Source organism: Chiloscyllium punctatum, chromosome 1 (assembly GCF_047496795.1).
Source record: "Chiloscyllium punctatum isolate Juve2018m chromosome 1, sChiPun1.3, whole genome shotgun sequence".
Classification (NCBI taxonomy): Eukaryota; Metazoa; Chordata; class Chondrichthyes; order Orectolobiformes; family Hemiscylliidae; genus Chiloscyllium; species Chiloscyllium punctatum.
The window spans coordinates 98,233,592-98,255,406 of record NC_092739.1 but is presented as its reverse complement, the minus strand read 5'-3'; positions in this window follow the sequence as shown (position 1 = coordinate 98,255,406).

The following is a 21,815-nucleotide window of genomic DNA, read 5'->3' as shown; positions in this document are numbered from 1 at the left end:
TCTTTAAGGGGTTATGATCAATTTTTTCACTTGTCTCAGACACATTACTGGCAATATCAATGTTGAAATGTTGTAACACCAACTCCAAACCTAAAGTTTTCTTCTCAACCGTGGAATATTTCTATTGATGATTATTCAATTTTATGGAAAAATTCCAAATAGGTTTTTCAATCTTCTCTTTGTCTTCTTGCAAGAGGACAGCACAAACACCCGTATCGATAGTCAACTTGAATGGCTTTGCGTAATTAGGTATGCCAGCACAAGGGCAATGGTTAACACAGCTTTCAGGCTGTCAAATGCCTTCTGACAGTTCACTGTGCACTGAAATCTTCTGCACTTCGTCAATAGGTCAGTCAGTGGAGCAACCACATTGCTAAAATTCGGTACAGGCATCTGATAAAAACCACTCACTCCCAGGAATTTTAGTACTGCCCTCTCTGTTAATGGAATGGGAAACACCCCAATAACCTTTGTTTTCACATTCTGTGGGGCCATCTGTCCATGTCCAATAACATGGTGCAGGAACATGATTTGGGCATTTGTGAATTTGGTCTTAGCCAGATTTATCACCAAACCTGCCTCCCAAATGTGATCAAACAATTCTGATAGATTCCAATTAATGCTCCTTCCATGTGCAACCAAAGATCATCAGTTTGTCGAGGAAAATGGCTCAATTTTTAATCCAAAAATGACTTTATTGGTTTGTCTTTGAAATGTAGCTGGCATATTTTTCATACCAAATGGCATGGCTTTAAACTGATACAATCCATTTAGTGTCACAAAAGTCAAGATTGTTTTCACTCTTTCAGATAAAGATACTTGCCAGTATCCTCTGAGTAAATCCAACTTAGAAATATAAGTTGCTTGTCACAGTTCGCAATATAGTCTTCCAAACATGGCATAGGATATGAATCAAATTTTGTAACCACATTGATTATGTGATAATCCACACATAATTGTTGGGAACCATGTGGTTTTGGCACCATTATTACAATTGAGCCCAATTTGCTGCAACTCACATTGATTATGTTGTCTTTGAGCTTCCCTTCAATCTCTTCTTGAACCTGTGCCAACTTTAGAGGGTTAAGTCTATAAAGATGTTGCTTAATTAGAACAGCATTTCCTATATCTATACCATGTATAATTAGATTAGTACTTTCCAGCTTACTCCCACATATCTCCCCATGCAGTATTAATAACTCTTTACGGTCATTTGATTTCCCCCTGGAAGGACACTCAGTAATGTAATCCAATTTTTGAAAATTTCCTCATTGTCTCATTTAATTTGATGAATGCCCAATTCAGAATCATTAAAACTTGCTTCTTTATTCTGTGTTATAACCAGTAACACATTCTCCTTTCGTTTTCCTTCCAAGTCAAAATATCTTTTGAGCATATTCACATGACACACACTGAGATTTCTTTCTGTCTGGCATTCATATCAAATAATTCACCTCACTCAATCACCTTTCAATTTGATAAGGCCCACTAAACCTTGCTTTTAAAAGATTACCTACTACTACAATCAACACTTTATCTCCACTTCCAAAATTGTGATTTTTTAATTTTTTGTCTGCTTCCTGTTTCATCATACGCAGCACTACCTTTAAATCCTGTCTAGCCAACTCACCTGCTCTATTTAATCTTTCCATAAAATTTGACATGTAGTCCAAATATGTGGTCTCTGAACTCTGACTTATCAATTTCTTCTGTGTTAATTCAATGGTCCTCTCACTTCATGCCCAAGAACTAATTCAAACTGATAGAATTTGGTAGATTCATATGGTTCATCCTTAATTGTAAAAAGTAAAAATGGAATTTCTTAATCCCAATCTTCTGGATAGTCTCCACTATAAGCCCTCAACGTGGTCGTTCAAGCCTGATGCCACCGTTCTAATGCTCCCTGCAATCCTGGATGGTATACAATGGATTTGCATTGTGTAATCCTCAAGGTGTCCATAACATCCTCGAATAACTTGGATATAACATTTGATCATTGATCAGATATAATCTCTGTGGGCAATCCAGTCAGAGTAAAAAAAATTGAGAAACTCTTCTACAATCCTTTTAGCTTGCATAATGGAATGACCTCTGGAAATCTAGTGAACACATTCATTATGGTCAGCAAATACTGATTCCCACTTTTTGTTTTAGGCAGGGGTCTTAGGAAATCAGTTAAGACTCTTGAGAAAGGTTCCTCAGATGCAGGGTTCGGTTTTAAAGGTTTTGGTTTCATCACTGCCTGAGGTTTTCCAATTATCTGACATGAATTACATATCCAGCAAAATTCAGCCATATCCTTATATGGTTCACGCCAATAACAACATTTTTGCATTTTAACTTGAACTTTCCTCACTCTCAAGTGATCTCCTATTGGTAATTCATGTGCAACCTGCAACTCTTCCTTTCTATAACCCACTGGTAATACAACATGATGAACCTCTGCCTATTCCTCAGCATTTCCTCATCAAGACTTTGTTTTTAAGACAGTTACATTCTGGAATAACTCAGACGTTTTGGCTGTGTACTTTTTTTGCAACTGCTTTAGTCATTTCATCATTCTATTGTAATTCATCTAATTTCTCTGAACTAAAGATATCCATGTTGTCCTCCATCTGTTTCTGTGTTTTTTTCTTAAGCATTTGATCAAGCATAGTCAATGATAATTGTACGTCATGTTCCCTATATTCATTCTTTGATTTCTGCTCCTGCTTCAACCTGTGGCTTTGTGACCTTGTTAATACACAGTCAGGAAAAATCCCAGGATATAATTTCTGTAATAGGTCAGCTGCCTGATTTTCCACTGGCTTTTCAACCACAGTCGGCATCCATCCCGGTTGTGATCCTTTTATATCATTGCCAAGGACAAGTTGTATTCCTGGAGTCAAGAGTTTCTCCATTACTCCTACCACCACTTCACAACTTCTCACCAGACTCTCCAACTTTACATAATCTTCTTCTCGCAATGAATTCCACATAGAGTCAGAGAGATGTAAAGCATGGAAACAGACCCTTCAGTCCAACCCGTCCATGCCGACCAGATATCCCAACCCAATCTAGTCCCATCTGCCAGCACCTGGCCCGTATCCCTCCAAACCCTTCCTATTCATATACCCATCCAAATGCCTCTTAAATGTTGCAATTGTACCAGCCTCCACCACATCCTCTTGCAGCTCATTCCATACACATACCATCCTGTGTGAAAAACTTGCCCCTTAGATCTCTTTTATATCTGTCCCCTCTCACCCTAAACCTATGCCCTCTAGTTCTGGAATCTCCCACCCCAGGGAAAAGACTTTGTCTGTTTATCCTATCCATGCCCCTCATAATTTTGTAAATCTCGATAAGGTCACCCCTCAGCATCCGACGCTCCAGGAAGACAGCCCCAGCCTGTTCAGCCTCTCCCTGTAGCTCAGATCCTCCAACCCTGGCAACATCCTTGTAAATCTTTTCTGAACTCTTTCAAGTTTCACAACATCTTTCCAATAGCAAGGAGAATTGCATGCAATATTCCAACAGTGGCCTAACCAATGTCCTGTACAGCCGCAACATGACCTCCCAACTCCTGTAATCAATACTCTGACCAATAAAGGAAAGCATACCAAATGCCTTCTTCACTATCCTATCTACCTGCGATTCCACTTTCAAGGTGCTATGAACCTGCACTCCAAGGTCTCTTTGTTCAGCAACACTCCCTAGGACCTTACCATTAAGTGTAGAAGTCCTGCTAAGATTTGCTTTCCCAAAATGCAGCACTTCGCATTTATCTGAATTAAACTCCATCTGCCAATTCTCAGCCCATTGGCCCATCTGGACCAGATCCTGTTGTAATCTGAGGTAACCCTCTTCACTGTCCACTACACCTCCAATTTTGGTGTCATCCACAAACTTACTAACTGTACCTCTTATGCTCGCATCCAAATCATTTACGTAAATGATAAAAAGTAGAGAACCCAGCAATTCTTGTTAACTCAGTTCTGAAGGCTTCCCATTTTCCAGCCGTCCCTTTACCTGTGAACATCTGCCTCCAATCAGCTTTCGACTGTTCTTGCCTAATACCGTCAAACTTGGCCTTTCTCCAATTTAGGACTTCAACTTTTAGATCTGGTTTATCCTTTTCCATCACAATTTTAAAATGAATAGAATTATGGTCGCTGGCCCCAAAATGCTCCCCCACTTACACCCCAGTCACCTGCCCTGCCTTATTTCCCAAGAGTAGGTCAAGTTTTGCATCTTCTATAGTAGGTACATCCACATACTGAATCAGAAAATTGTCTTGTACACAATTAAGAAATTCCTCTCCATCTAAACCTTTAACAAAATGGCAGTCCCAGTCTATGTTTGGAAAGTTAAAATCCCATACCATAATTACCCTATTATTCTTACAGATTGCTGAGATCTCTTTACAAGTTTGTTTCTCAATTTCCCCCTGACTATTGGGGGGTCTATAATACAAATCCAATAAGGTGATAATCCCTTTCTTATTTCTCAGTTCCACCAAATAACTTCCCTGGATGTATTTCTGGGATTATCCTCCCTCAGCACAGCTGTAATGCTATCCCTTACCAAAAATGCCACTCCCCCTCCTCTCTTGCCTCCCTTTCTATCCTTCCTGTAGCATTTGTATCCTGGAACATTAAGCTGCCAGTCCTGCCCATCCCTGAGCCATGTTTCTGTAATTGCTATGATATCCCAGTCCCATGTTCCTAACCATGCTCTGAGTTCATCTGCCTTCCCTGTTAGGCCCCTTGCATTGAAATAAATGCAGTTTACTTTATTAGTCCTACCTTGTCCCTGCCTTTTTGACTCACTTCTGTTCTCAGCTGTACCTGTCTCAGATCGATCTCTTTCCTCACTATCTCCCTGGGTCCCCCCTCCCCCCTCCCCTCCCCCCCCCCACCTTACTAGTTTAAATCCTCCCAAGCAGTTCTAGCAAATTTCCCTGCCAGTATATTAGTCCCCTTCCAATTTAGGTGCAATCCGTCCTTCTTGTACAGGTCACTTCTACCCCAAAAGAGATTCCAATGATCCAAAATGTGAATCCTTCTCCCATACACCAGCTCCTCAGCCATGCATTCATCTGCTCTATCCTCCTATTCCTGCCCTCACTAGCTCGTAGCACTGGGATTAATCCAGATATTACTACCCTTGAGGACCTCCTTTTTAAATTTCTGCCTAACTCTCTGTAATCTCCCTTCAGAGTATCAACCTTTTCCCTTCCAATGTCGTTGGTTCCAATGTGGACAATGACCTCCTGCTGGCCCCTTTCCCCTGTGAGAATATTCTGCACCCTCTCTGAGACATCCTTGATCCTGGCACCAGGGAAACAACACACCATTCTGCTTTTTCTCTGCTGGCCACAGGAACATCTGTCTGTGCCTCTGACTACACAGTCCCCTAACACAATTGATCTCTTGGAAGCCGACGTACCCCTCGTTGCATTAGAGCCAATCTTAATACCAGAAACTTGACTGTTCGTGCTACGTTCCCCTGGGAATCCATCACCCCCTACATTTTCCAAAACAGCATACCTGTTTGAAATGGATATATCCACAAAAGACTCCTGCCCTAGGTGCCGACCTAGAGTTAACCCATCTATGTGACTGTATCTCTGAGACTTCCCCCCTCCTATAACTGCCATCCATCACAAACTGTTGCTGTTGCAAATTCCTCATCACTTCTATCTGTCTCTCCAACCGATCCACTCAATCCGATAAGATTCACGTCCAACAGCATTTATGGCAGATATAATCCACAGTAACTCTTAAACTCTTTTTAAACTCCCACATCTGACAAGAAGTACATATCACTGCAAAGGCCATTTTTGCTCCTTCACAATCTACAAACCCAGAAAATAACACCGTCTTATTCCTCTACAAACACTGCCCCAGGTTAAATTAATAGTTATGGCTTATATTTTAAGTTTAATCAAGAGACTTATCTCCAAAAACATATAATCAAGAAAGAATCTACTATACTCACTACTGCAGCCTTTCTCTTGGACAGACTTAAAACAACAATTAACTTATCTGATTCTGTGCTGTAAACTTCACCCAACAGTTCCTCCAAGATTAGTTGTGAATTTCACTGTTTGTTACTTTTCCCAGATGTCCAGTGATACACGAATTCAAACAGCAAAGGCAGTAACTGTGCAGGTTCTCTCTCTCAATTACCATCTTTTCTGGTAATACACCTTCTGAATTACATATCTCCTCATCTCTTCGTATCAAAGATTGATATGCTTCCATATCTCTGAAAATGTTATTTTCTTTACCTGCTCCTCCTGGCATGTATAAGTAAACCTTATCCTTGCAAGTACCTTCTTTAAAGGGATATGGGATTTTCCTCTCAACCAATACCTGATCAGGTTGTACATTCTGGTGCAGCTGTTTAGCTTCCACTGTACTTTCCCTTAACACTCCAACAAAACTCATTGGCTATCCTGTTTCATACATTCGTCTTCCCAGTGCTTTTTCTACAACATCAATACAGTCCAAAGATGTGCAGGTCAGTTGAATTAGCCAAACTAAATTGCCCATAGTGTTCAGGGATGTGTAGGTTAGGTGCATTAGTCAGGGAAAAAGTGTAGTATTAGGGTAGTGGAATGGATCTGAGTGGGATACTCTTCAGAGGGCCAGTGTGGACTTGTTGGACGAAATGGCCTGTTTCCACACTGTAGGGATTTTATAATTCTATAATATGCAGGTTAGGTGGATTAGCAGGGTGACAGAGATAGAGTAGGGGGTGGGTCTGGGAGGGATGCTTTTCAGAGAGTCTCTGTGCACTTGATGGCCTGTTTCCACACTGTAGAGTATCTCTGATAACTGCAACTTCATGTGGCCTATTTTATCTCAGTGAAAACACCAGAGCTTTTTAATTCTCTGTCCCTGTCACGGGTTTCATTTTAACCCTGTAGTAAATTATCCTTACTACCTTCAATGGGATCTCTTTTTATTCTTATCACTGAGGGACTCTCTTTTCCCAAATTTCTATCCCTCACAGACTAAAATTAATGTTGAAAGTCATACTTGATTTATGAACAAACTCATAATCATCAGCCATTTCTGCTGCTAATCTTGCAGTTTTAATTCTCTGCTCTTCCACATGAATTCTGAATAATTCAGGAAATGAATTTTTGAACTGCTCCAAGACAGTTATCTCTGGATGTAAGTTTGCTCATTGAGCTGAAAGGTTTGTTTTCAGACATTTCGTCACCATATTAGATAACATCATCAGTGAGCCTATGGTGAAGCACTGATGTTAGTGATCTGCTTTCCACTTATGTGTTTAGGTTTCCTTGGGTTGGTGCCATTTCCTTGGTGATGTAATTTCCTGTTCGTTTTCTCAGAGGGTGGTAAGTTGGGTAGAAGTCAATGTGTTTGTTGATAGAGTTCCAGTTGGAATGCCATGCTTCTAGAAATTCTTCTGTGTGTCTCTGTTTGATTTGTCCCAGGATAGATGTGTTGTCCCAGTCGAAGTGGTGTCCTTCCTCATCTGTATGTAAGGATACTAGTGGTAGTGGGTCATGTCTTTTTGTGGCTAGTTGATGCTCACGTATCCTGGTGGTTAGTTTTCTGCTTGTTTGTCCAATGTAGTGTTTGTTACAGTTCTTGCAAGGTATTTTGTAAATTACAATAGTTTTGCTTGTTGTCTGTATATGGTCTTTTCAGTTCATTAGCTGCTGTTTTAATGTGTTGGTGGCTTTGTGGGCTACCATGTTGCCAAGGGGTCTGAGCTTGTCTGGCAGTCATTTCCGAGATGTCTTTGATGTGGGGGAGTGTGGCTAGGGTTTCTGGGCATTTTTTCTGCTTGTTTGGGTTTGCTGGTGAGAAATTAGTAAACTGTTTTCATTGGGTACCCATTCTTTTTGAATACACTGTATAGGGTGGTTTTCTTCTGCTCTTCATAGTACCTCTGTGTTGCAGTCTGTGGTCACTCATTGAAATAATGTTCTAATGCAGTTTCATTTGTGGATGTTGGGATGATTGCTTCTGTTGTTCAGTATTTTGTCCATAGGGGTTGTTTTCCTGTAGACGCTGGTTGAAGTTACTCATTGGCTGTTTGCTCTACTGTGACATCTAGGAATGGCAGTTGTTGTTTTCCTCCTCTTTTGTGAATTTCATGCTGGTAAGGATAGTATTGATGGTCTTGAATGTTTCCCATGATCTGTTTCATTTAGTGATGAGAAAGTGTTATCCACATAGCTGACCCAAAGTTTGGGTTGGATGGTTGGCAGAGCTATTTGTTCAAGTCTCTGCATTGCTGCCTCTGCTAAGAGCCCTGATATTGGCGTCACCTCTCTTAGAGCTCATATGTTTGATGTATTTTCACTGCCCATATCCATCTTTAAGATTCAATGTACACTTCACCAGGATCCCTCCTTAGATTCCTGAAATGTTGTCTTTAGGCTTCTGGTACTGGGTCATATACACTTAAGATGGCTTTTTTCATCTCCTCATATTCCCTAGGTACATTCTCTGATAATGATGTAAATGTCTCACTAGCTCTACCTACCAACTTTGTTTGGATCAACATTACCCACATGGTCACTGGCTATTTCATTTGTTTAGCCACTTTCTCAAATGAAATAAAAGAAGCTTTTACAGCCTTCTCATCGAACTTAGGCAGTGCTTGGACTTACTTAAACAGATCCCCACTGGGCCTTTGGCTATGATGGGTTTGTCTATCATCACTGTCCTCACTAAGCCTGCCTTCTAATTTCACCTCCACCCTTTTAGTCAACCTTCCTCTCGTGTTGCCAATTCCTGAAGTTCAAACTCTCTATCTTTCTGCTTTTGTTCTCTCTCTTTCACCTTTTCCATAAACTCCCAATGGTATGGAAGCAGGCCATTCATCCCATCGAGTCCACACTGACCCTCTGAAGAACATCCCACCCATACCCACCCCTACCCTATCCCTATAACCCTGCATTTCCCATGCTAAACCACTTACCTGACACACCTCTGGACATTATGGGGCAATTTAGCATGGACAATCCACCTAACCTGCACACATTGTGGGCGGAAACCAGAACACCCAAAGGAATCCCATGCAGACAAAAGGAAAATGTGTAAGCTCCACACAGGCAGTCATCCCAGGATTGAATTGAACCCGGGTCCCAGCATTGTGAGGCGGTTCCCTTTCTTCTCTCTCTTTCTCGCTTTCCACTTTCTCTTTCGCCATTTCCTCTCTTTCTCTTTCCTCTACTGAAGCCCCCCTCTCCTCTTCTTTTTCCTCTGCTTTTCACTGTAATTTAAGTTGTTTCATTTCCTTTTCTCTTTCTTTTCCCTTTAATTCAAGCTGCTTCATTTGCAAATGAATTTTAGCAATTTCCAAAGATTCTGGTGGCATTTTTGACAATCATAAATGGGTTATTAGTACAATTACCTCCTCTTTTCACATGGGCAAAGGCAACTCCAACTCCAGCTGACCTGCCAATTCCAAAAGCTTCACCTTGCTCACTTTCTGGAAAAATCCTGAAGTGCCTTGTCCTTCCAAAACTCTTAATGACTGGAAGAGCTAATATTACACCAGGCTTACCCAGTTTAAACACCTGAAACAAAACACACTAACACTTACCACTTGCTGTCTTTGCATACAATGATCCTAAACCCAAACTGGAATTAGAGATTTTGATCCTAACAAGAGTCCCCAATTTATAATGGATCAGACTAGAACCGAGACCCTAACTTGTTCTTCTTTTAAAGGTAAATATGAGGTGCTGTGTTCCAGATGCAATTCAATTGGTCAAACTATTCAACGTTAAGCAAAACACAAATTATTCAAACACTGTAGTTAAAATACAACCAAAGAATAAACTTGGAATAACTTGACAGTTGGAAAACTTAATAGTCTAATACATTATTTGACTACTAAACCATAACCGTTCCAATTTAGTAATATCCTATAAACACAAACATTAACAAAAAGGCAAATTCACAAAAACACGGGAAATCCTATCAATAAGAAAGAGATACATGCATCGGCTCCCCAGAGAAAGAGAGAGAAAGAGAGAGAAAGAGAGAGAGAGATTGTAGTGGTCAGGAGAGATTCACCGCCTTCTAAATTTGCTCAGACCCCGGCGACACTGCTGAAAGCAAGGTAGAAATCTGGAATCTGTGAAAGCTTGACCACACCCACTCAGGCTGCTTTGATTGTTCCAACTGAAAAAAGAACAAGGCCTTACAGTTGTTTAGCTTCCTATAGGCTGCTGGTCACCTGTCCCTAGTTTCTGCCTCTAAAAGAAACCAGGACAAAACACACCTCTTAAAACTAACAGTGCTATTAAACAGCACCTTCTCAGCAATAACCTGCTCAGTGATGCCCAGTTTGGGTTCTGCCAGGGCCACTCAGCTCCTGACTTCATTATAGCCTTGTTCGAACATGGACAAAAGAGCTGAATTTCAGAGGTGAGGTGAGAATGATAGGCCTCGACATCCAGTGTGGCATCAAAGAGCCCTTGCGAAACGGAAATCAGTTGGTATCAGGACGGAAACTCTCTGCTGGTTGGAGAATATCTAGCACATTGGAAGATGTTGTGATTGTTGAAGGTCGCTCAGGAAAGGTCCAAACATTATCAGCTGCTTCACAAATGATTGCATAATATTCTGCATCATTCGCAATTCCTCAGATACTGAAGCAGTCCCTGTTTAAATGCAACAATATCCAGGCTTGGGCTGACAAGTGGCAAGTAACATTTGCACCACACAAATTCCAGGCTGTGAATAAGACACAATCTAACCACTGCTCCTTGACATCCAATAGTGTTACCATTATCCTGAATCCCCCACTATCAGCATCCTGAGGGTTACAACTAACTAGAAACCCAACTGGGCTCACCATATATTTAACAAAAGCAGCCACAAGACCAGGTCAGAGGTTAGGAATACGGCAACAAGTAACTCATCTCTTGACTCCCCATAGCTTATCCATTATCTACTAGGCACAAGTCGGGAGTGTGATAGAATACTTCCCATTTGTTTGGATCACTGCTGCTCCAACAACAGCCAAGAAGCATGAAACCATGCAGGACAAAACAGCCCACAGAATTCCACAAGCACCGACTCCCTCCACCACTGAAGTTCAGTAGCAGCAGTGTGTATTGTCTACAAGATGTACTGCGGAAATTCACCAAGATTCTCAGTCAGCACCTTCCAAACCAACGACTACTTCCATGCAGAAGGACCAGAGTAGCAGATACATGGGAACACCACACCTTCAAGATCTCCTCGAAATCACTCACCATCTTGACTTGAAATATATCACCACTCCTTCAATGTTGCTGGGTCAAAGCTCTGGAATTCCCTCCCTTAAGGGCATTGTGCACTGCAACAGTTCAAGAAGGCAGCTTACCCTCACCTTTCGAAGGAAAACTAGGGATTGGCAATAAATATTTATTCGTACATTTGTAGTGCCATTGAGTGAACAGAGATAAATATATGTTGAATATTTTGAAAAGAATATTTCAAAGCAGCAAATATTAGTTGCATCAGCAGAAATATAGCATTTTTAAAGCAAACAAACTGGCAGATAGAGACTGCAAGTGTGCAACAAACTCACGCAGGGGTCACATGCCATTGTTTGTGGGTGTAACACAGATTTGTTTTGAACACAGTTAGAAAGAACTTACCACAGAGACAACTGTCTTTGCCCCCTCTCAGTTTTTCTTTAATCCCTCACATCACAGTTTGTGAGTTCAAAACCCACAAGAAGACTTCAATATCCAAAGTGGAGAATTCTTAAAGGAGAAGACTGAATCGCCACTATGGTATCCAGAAAAAATAAAATCAAATTATAACTAACCCCAGTAGAAACTTCAGCATTAGCAGCTCATGTCAAATATGCCTTTGGCTGTCGGCTAACAGTTGGGTCAAACTGCAAATAAGTCATTTTTTTCTGAATTAAACTGATATTTAGTCAATATATTTTTTAAGGCAACACTCTGCGGTGTTATTCTTGGTTCTCATTTCAAAGTTTTTGTTAATAATCTTTGCATCTTTGCAAGAGTAAGTTCTTTTTTTCCCAATAAGCCTGCTCTTTTTCAGTTAATTAAGAAATGTGACTAACTTATTTTATTCACTCACATGATGTGGACATCACTGGCAAGGCCAGTATTTATTATCTATCCCTAATTGCCCAGAGGGCAGTTAAGAGCCAAGCACATTGCTGTGGTTCTGGAGTCACTTGTAGATGAGACCAGCTATGGATGACAGTTTCCTTCCCTCAAGGAAATTAATGAGCCAGAAGTTTTCCAGTCATTGGCAATGGTTTCATTGGACCTTTAATTCTAGATTATTTATTGAATTCAGATTCCACTATCTGCTGTGGTGGGATTTAAACCCAGGTCCCCAGAACGTTCGATGAGTTTCTGAATTAACAGTCTAGTGATAATATCACGAGGCCATTGTTGCCTCCCTTAAGTTATTTATGAAACTAACCTTTATAGCATCTACAATACAATTTGGCAATGTCACCTTTCTCTTTAAATCATTCCAGAATGTCAGCAGAGTTCTCTTTAATTCACTCATGAAATGAGGGCTTCATTAGCTTGGCCAGCATTTATTGCCCATTTACAATTGTCCAGACAGTAAAGAGTTGTGATAATGTTACCCTTTTAACAAGGTTATTTCGTGCTTGGTATTTTCTAAGGGAGATCATAAAAGCAGAGGTGCTGAACTGTTTGGGAAAGAGCCTAGTTTAACAATGGCAAGGATTTGACCAGTTCATAGAGTCATAGTCATAGAGATGTACAGCATGGAAACAGACCCTTCGGTCCAACCCGTCCATGCCGACCAGATATCCCAACCCAATCTAGTCCCACCTGCCAGCACCTGGCCCATATCCCTCCAAACCCTTCCTATTCATATACCCATCCAAATGCTTCTTAAATGTTGCAATTGTACCAGCCTCCATCACATCCTCTGGCAGCTTATTCCATACACGCACCACTCTCTGCGTGAAAAGGTTGACCCTTAGGTCTCTTTTATATCTTTCCCGTCTTACCCTAAACCTATGCACTCTAGTTCTGGACTTGGCAAGGACTGATTCGGGATAGTCAACATGGCTTTGTGCGTAGGAAATCAAATCTCACAAACTTGATTGAGTTTTTTGAAGAACTAACAAAGATGATTGATGAGGGCAGAGCAGTAGATATGATCTATATGGACTTCAGTTAGGCGTTCGACAAGGTTCCCCATGGGAGACTGATTAGCAAGGTTAGATCTCATGGAATAAAGGGAGAACTAGCCATTTGGATTCAGAACTGGCTCAAAGGTAGAAAACAGAGGGTAGTGGTTGAGGGTTGTTTTCAGACTGGAGGCCTGAGACCAGTGGAGTGCCACAAGGATCCTATACTTTTTGTCATTTACATAAATGATAGATGCGAGCATAAGAGGTACAGTTAGTAAGTTTGCAGATGACATCAAAATTGGAGGTGTAGTGGACAGCGAAGGGGTTTACTTCAGATTACAACAGGATCTGGACTAGATGGGCCAATGGGCTGAGAAGTGGCAGATGGAGTTTAATTCGGATAAATGCGAAGTGCTGCATTTTGGGAAAGCAAATCTTAGCAGGACTTATACACTTAATGGTAAGGTCCTAGGGTGTGTTGCTGAACAAAGAGACCTTGGAGTGCACGTTCATAACTCCTTGAAAGTGGAGTCGCAGGTAGATAGGATAGTGAAGAAGGCATTTAGCATGCTTTCCTTTCTTGGTCAGAGTATTGAGTATAGGAGTTGGGAGGTCATGTTGCGGCTGTACAGGACATTGGTTAGGCCACTGTTGGAATATTGTGTGCAATTCTGGTCTCCTTCCTATCAGAAAGATGTTGTGAAACTTGAAAGGGTTCAGAAAAGATTTACAAGGATGTTGCCAGGGTTGGACGATTTGAGCTATAGGGAGAGGCTGAACTGGCTGGGACCGTTTTCTCTGGAGTGTCGGAGGCTGAGGGGTGACCTTATCCAGGTTTACAAAATTATGAGGGGCATGGATAGGATAAATAGGCAAAGTCTTTTCCCTGGGGTCTCTTCCAGTTCAGGATTTCTCTAGTTTGGTTTAGCTGTAACAATGCAGGATCCATGCTTTAGTAAATGGTACCTGACTGGTTTTCTCTCTGAAATCCCTCATGTGTAAGAATCTGTGTTTGTGGGATATTATGGGAATTTGAACAGCTTCTTGGCTAAGGTACAGTGTCAAGTCGGTTGAGTTTTCAAATAGTTGTTTTTCAAAATTCTGTTTCCTTTTGTTCATGTTTCAACTGTAATGTTTAACTAAATTCTATTTTGCTTAAAGCTGAGTGGTTTGACCAGCTGCATCACTCCTGGAATATGCACCCACATCTGTATTTAAAATAAAAATGTTACGGTCTGGGCTTCCTTCTTAAAATATTTTGAGGGGGGTCTAGCCTGGTCCAGAATAGAGTCAATCATATTGCTGTGGGTCTGAAGTCAGATGCAGGCCAGATCAGGTAAAGATGGCTGTTTCCTTTCCTAAAGCTCTGGCACAAAGTTCTGTAGTTGTGTGATTAATCTGGTCAACATTTTTCTCATATCAGTCCAAGCCCATTCCTATTAATGCTCCAAGTCTCTCTGAGCAGGATGAGTCTGCAAGGAGGTGACTCAGCATTGGCTGACTTCCTTCATATCACAGAAAGAAAGGAAGACATGTCATGAGATCAGGGAGGGATGAATGCCGCCAGAGTTACTTTTCCTCCCTGACCATTCTGGAGACAAGGCTACATTCAACCCCAGGAACACTAGCTCTTCACACTAAACAATAAGTAAGGGTGCCATCAAGTGCTTCAACAAATATCAACTTTTCACAATCCAACACACCCCTCCTCCACTCAAACATCCTCAAATTCCCTAACTCTCACTTCACCTCGCCCATCACAATTACCATCCATTACCACACAGCACCTTTCTCTTTAAATGGAAGAAGCCTTTGTTGAGAACCATCTTACCTGTTAATGTATTTCCCCAATCCATTTTAACCTATCCTTATATTCTTGTAACTTCCTTTATTTGAGTTTGAAATGCTACCGTATACGAGTTGGCTGAACTTCTTTTGCCCATTTTGTACTCCCAACTAAAGTGAATTTAATCCTTTAATCTTATTCTCCAACCAATGAACCAACATTCCAAAGATAATTTTGCTTAATCTCCTCAATATTTTGAATCTCAACTTTTATTTATAGCACATGAATCTAGATTATAAACCTACCCTGTTTCACTTTCCATAATTCAACAACATCCAGCAATATCACCTTGCAATTGGCTTTGCTGAGGAAAAAAGCATCAGGCAGAATTTTCCGAGCATCTAAATACTGTGGGCAAAGATGAGTCAGATGAGAAAATGAGATTCACAATATCGAGGAAAATAGTTAGATTTTCCACACAATGTTTTAATGGCGAGACGTGACCCTTACCAAAGAGTGGTAAGAGGCAAATTTTTATACTTTAATATCTTTTATGGACCAGATCATATACCCTGCAAATATATCAAGGAGGTAGCCTAGACCCTAAGACTTATCTTTTTTAAAGGCAAGTGTAAGGTATTGTGTTCCAGATGTAATTTGATTGGTTACACAACTTAGTTTTTTACAAAACACTTTATTCTTATCCCCAATTTAAAAAGAAATATTAGAAAGAAGAATTGATATAGCATTAACTCTGTTGGAAATCTTAACAGAAGAAAAGATGTTTAGCTACTAAGCAGCAATATAGTAACATACTCTTGGCAAAGGCAAATTTAGTACAACAGATTACCTCACATGTGATTCTGGCAGCAGAAAGAGAACCCAAACTTTTAGCTGTAACATTGAAACAGTGAGAGAGCGAGAGAGCAAGAAAGAAACAGTTTCCACAGCTAATTTCATGACTCTAAACTAAAACTGTGGTTACTTGCAGGCCTCAGTCTACCCATTCATGCTGATTCTATTGTTCCAACTTCCAATAAAATTCCCAAGGATCACAAACTGTTGACTTAATTGGTTGGAACAGACCTCTCTTCATCTGTGCCTCAACCTCTCTTCATTAAAAAAAGGATGAAAGATTGTTCAATTCTTCCAAATTTGAAAAAAGACCCAAGATCTGTTAAACTGTTGACTTATTGGCTTGAAACAGACTACTTGCTGCCTCTATCTCAAACTCTCTCCAGAAAAGAAGGGAAAAATACATCTCTTAAAGCCATAGTAGCATCTCATATTTTACTAACAGCATTGCATGTGTAGCTATACCAAATGTACTGCAGCAGTTCAACAGGCAGCATTCTCAAGGGCAAAGTGGAATGGGCAATCAATTCTGGCTCAGACATTGACAGCTCAGCCATTGACAGCTCACATGGTATCATTTAATACAGGTAAGTAAGAACAGTTGATGGAATTTTGTTCATGGACATGTGAAACTTACTTGTTAGCACATCCCCCTACAGAGAGTTTGGAATTTCTTCATTGTACCCCATTATACCCCACTGTGTCAATACCCTGGTGGCCAGGTTTGCTAGTGCTACAAGGGAGGGTTTAAACTAGATTGGCAGGGGTTGGGATCCTCAACAACAAGGAGGCAAGTACAAAGCTGAAAGGAAATACAGTAATCAGAACTAGTAAGTTGAAGAAACAGGTCAGGCTGGAACACAACGGGGAGCGAGAAATGCTTGTTTGATTAAATTTCATCTACTTCAATGCAAATTGAACTTAGGGTGTGGATAGGTACATGGGACTGTGCTATTATAGTCATTATAGAAACATGACTAAGGGAAGGACAGGACTGGCAGCTTAATGCACCAGAAGACAGGTGCTTTAGGGAGGACAGAGGTTGTTGAAGGAGGGGAGAGGGGCTTCCATCTTCAATTAAGGCAAGTATCACAGCAGTAGTCAGAGATGAAATAACTGAAGAATCATCCAGTGGGGCTTTGTGGGTGGAGCTAAGAAACAAGAAGAGATGGTGACGTTGTTAGGGCTGCACTATAGGTCCCCAAAGAGTCAACAGGAATTAAAGGAACAAATATTTGTAGATTACTTACAGTGTGGAAACAGGCCCTACGGCCCAACAAATCCATACCGACCCATTCCCCTACACGTAATGCTACAGGCAATTTAGCATGGCCAATTCACCTAACCTGAATGCCTTTGGTCTGTGGGAGGAAACTAGAGCACCTGGAGGAAACCCATGCAGACACAGGGAGAGTCAAACTCCACACAGACAGTTGCCCAAGGCGGGAATTGAACTCGGGTCTCTGGTGCTGTGAGACAGCAGTGTCAACCACTGTGCCACTGTGTAGCCCAATAAGCAGGGAGACTTGGGAGACTTGCAGGAGCATTAGATTGTCATAGCAGGGGATTTTAATTTTTGTAACATAGACTGGGACTGCCATAACATTAAGGGCTTAGATGGGGTGGAATTTGTTAAGTGCATCCAGGAAAGTTTTCTCAAACAGTATATAGAGGGTCTTATTCGGAAAGTCGCAAAACTCAGCTTACTCTTGGGAAATAGGGCAGAACAGGTGACGGAGGTGATAGTTTGGAGCATTTTGGGACCAGTGACCATAGTCCTATTAATTTTAAAACAGTTATGGAGAGGGACAAAGCTGGTCCACAGGTTTGAATTCTAAAGTGGGGCAAGGCAAATTTTGATGGAATTAGACAGGAGCTTGCAGGGATTGATTGCAGGCAAAGGGACCTCCGGTAACCGGGAGGCCTTTAAAAGTGAGATAGCTAGAGTTCAATGTCTATGTGTTCCTGTGCGAGTGAAAGGCAAGGTTGTCAGGAATAGGGAACCCTGAGTGACAAGACATTGAGGCTTTGAGCAGAAAAAAAGAAGGAGGCATGGCTCAGGAACAGGCAGCTGGGATCAAGATTGGTGGAGTTGTGGATAGTGAGGAGGACTATTGTCGGCTGCAAAGGGACTTAGATATGAGGCAGAGCTGGGCTGAGGAGTGGCAGATGGAGTTCAACCCTGTCAAGTGTGAGGTTCTCCATTTTGGAAGGACAAGTAAGAATGCGGAATACAGGGTTAACGGTAGGGTTCTTAGTAAGGTGAAGGAGCAGAGGGATCTTGGGGTCTATGTTCATAGATCTTTGAAAGTTGCCACTCAGGTGGATAGAGCTTGTAAGAAGGCCTATGGTGTATTAGCGTTCATTAGCAGAGGGATTGAATTCAAGAGTCATGAGGTGATGTTGCAGCTGTATAGGACCTTGGTAAGGCCACATTTGGAGTACTGTGTGCAGTTCTGGTCACCTCATTTTAGGAAAGATGTGGAAGCTTTGAAGAGGATGCAGAGGAGATTTACCAGGATGTTGCCTGGAATGGAGAATAGGTCGTACGAGGATAGGTTGAGTGCGCTAGGCCTTTTCACATTGGAACAGAGAAGGATGAGGGGTGACTTGATAGAGGTTTATAAGATGATCAGGGGAATAGATAGAGTAGACAGTCAGAGACTTTTCCACGGGTACAACAGAGTGTTACAAAGGGACATAAATTTAAGGTGAATGGTGGAAGGTATAGGGGGGATGTCAGGGGTAGGTTCTTTACCCAGAGAGTGGTGGGAGCATGGAATGCACTGCCTGTGGGAGTGGCAGAGTCAGAATCATTGGTGACCTTTAAGTAGCAATTGGATAGGTACATGGATAGGTGCTTAAGCTAGGACAAATGTTCGGCACAACATCGTGGGCCGAAGGGCCTGTTCTGTGCTGTATTGTTCTATGTTCTATGTTCTAAGGGAATCTCTGGAGATATATAGGGGATACTGGAGTTTACTGAAGAAGGAAATCAGGAAGGCAAAAGGGGGGCACAATGGCCTTGACTGAAAAGATTAGGGTGAATCCAAAAAGGTATTTTAAGTATATTAAAGGTAAATGAATAACTAGAGAGAGAATAGGAGACCTCAAAGACCAAAGTGGACATGTATGTGTGGAACTGCAGGAGAAGGGCAAAGTTCTCAATGAATATTTCTCCTCTGTGTTTACCATGGGCAAAGACATGGAGACTTGGAAACTTGGGAAGTTAGTGGTGATACTTTGGGGACAGTCTATATAGCAGTAAAGGAGGTGTTGGAAGTATTAGAATTATGAAGGTGGATAAATCTGTTGGTCCTGACCAGATATATACAAGAACACTACAAGAAGCAAGAGAAGAAATTGCGGGGGCCCTGGCTGATATTTTAGCATCATCGTTAGCCACAGGTGAGGTCCTGGAAGACTGGAGGGTAGTGAATGCTGTGCCCTTATTCAAGAAAGGCTGCAAAGGAAAACCTGGGAACTTTATACCAGTAAGCCTAACATCTGAGATAGATAAGTTACTTGAGAAGATTCTGAGAGATAAGATATACATGCATTTGGAAAGAAAGGGTTTGATTAGGAGTAGTCAGCATGGCTTTGCGAGTGGGAGATCATGCCTCACAAATTTGCTCGAGATCTTTGATGAAGTGACCATGAAGGTTGACAAGGGCAGGGCGGTAGACGTAGTCTATATGGTTTCAGTAAGGCTCCACATGATAGGTTGCTATGGAAAGTAAGATTGCATGGAATCCTGGGGAACTGGCAAATTGGATACACAATTGGCTTAATGGAGGAATAAGAGGGTAATAGTGGAAGGATGCTTGTCAGACTGGAGGTCTGTGACAAGTTGAGTGCCTCAGGGGTTGGTGTTAGGTCCATTATCTATATGTACAAGGCATATGTAGTACGTTTTCAGATGATACTCAAATAGAGAGTATTGTGGATAATGAGGAAGGTTATCAGGAATTGCAGCAGAACCTTGGTCATCTGGGGAAGTGGGTCGAGAAATGGCAAATGGAGTTTAATATAGATAAGTGTGAGGTGTTGCATTTTGGAAAGTCAAATCAAAATGGGAGTTTCATGGTGAATGGTAGAGTCTTAAGGAGTGTAGTGGAACAGAGTGACCTTGTAGTTCAGGTGCATTGTTCTCTGAAAGTGGAGTCACAGGTTGACAGGGCATTTGGCAAGGCTTTTGGCATACTGGCCTTCATCAGACAGGGCATTGAGTATAGAAGTTGGAAAATTCTGTTGCAGTTGTGTAGGACATTGATGAGGCCGCACCTCGAGTATTGTGTTCAGATTTGGTCACCTTGCTATAGGAAGGATGTTATGAAACTGGAAAGTGTGTTGAAGAAATTCACAATGATGTTGCCAAGACTCAACAGTCTGAGTTATAGGGAGAGGTTGGACAAGCTTGGACCTTTTTTTTTCTTTAGAGTGTTGGAGACTTAGGGAGAATCTAATACAAGTGTATAAGATCACGAGAGGCATGGATAGGGTAAATGCACTCAATCTTTTTCCCAGTGTTGGTGAATCAAGGACAAGAGGGCATCAGTTTAAGGTTAAAGGGGAAAGAATAAAAGGGAATCAAAGAGGCAACTTTTTTACACAGAGGGTATTATGCATATGGAATTAACTGTCAGCAGAAGTGTTTTAGGCAGGTTCATTTTAAAAAAAGGCATTCGGAAAAATATGTGAATAGGAGAGGTTTAGAAAGATATGGGCCAAGTGCAGGGAAATGGGTTTAGAGTCGATGGACACTTTGGTCAGCATGGACCGGTTTGGGCCATAGCGCCTGTCTCCGTGCTAGAGGACTCTCTGACGCTATGACCCCCAAGTCAAAAAGATTCTGGATTCATCAGGATGATGCCATTGTCTCATGCTTGGTGCAGCATCCTTGTTCTAGAAAAATATATGACGAGCATGAAGCCAGATGTTTCTGAGATACAGAGAGTGAGCTCTTGTTTCAAGATTTCATTTATTCTCCACACATTTAAGCAGACTGCATCCAGTTTTACACAGGATTCACAGCAAATATTACTTAAATGCACAGAAATGATCAAGGAAATCATTGTGTAAATGCTCTCTTGAATGATGTGAACATCAATCTGTTCTATTGCCATCACAGAATCTCATTTTTCCATTCGTTTTTGCATCTGATTTTGCTTTGGATATGCCCTGTAAATGGCTGCTTGAGTCATGAGCTTTTTTGAAGGTATTAGTCATATTAAAGAGATTGTGAGGTTTGCACATAGGTTACTTCCTGTTACTTCTAGGAGGTTTAATCATTGACCACATATATGAGAAACATCTTTAAAAGTTGTCCAAATTACAACGAGAATCAACTATGTACGTGTATATAAATAGAGTTGAGACTGTGGTGCGGGAAAAGCACAGGTCAGGCAGCATCCAAGGAGCAAGAAAGTCAACATTTCGGGCAAAAGCCCTTCATCAAGAATTAAGGACCATTCCTGATGAAGGGATTTTGCCTGCAGCGTCGGCGCTCCTGCTCCTTGGATGCTGCCTGACCTGCTGTGCTTTTGCATCACCGCACTCTTGACTCTGATCTCCAGCATCTGCAGTCCTCACTTTTGCCATGTGTACATAAATAGCCTGGGATACTTCCATATCCGCCACAAATTCACCTGCACCTCCACACACATCATCTATTGCATCCGCTGCACCCGATGTGGCCTCCTCTATATTGGGGAGACAGGCTGCCTACTTGCGGAACGTTTTAGTGAACACCTCTGGGACACCCGGACCAACCAACCCAACCACCCCGTAGCTCAACACTTCAACTCCCCCTCCCACTCCACCAAGGACATGCAGGTCCTTGGACTCCTCCATCGCCAGACCATAGCAACACGACAATTGGAGGAAGAGCACCTCATCTTCCACCTAGGAACCCTCCAACCACAAGGGATGAACTCAGATTTCTCCAGTTTCCTCATTTCCCCTCCCCCCACCTTGTCTCATTCAAATCCCTCGAACTCAGCACCACCTTCCTAACCTGCAACCTTCTTCCTGACCTCTCCGCTCC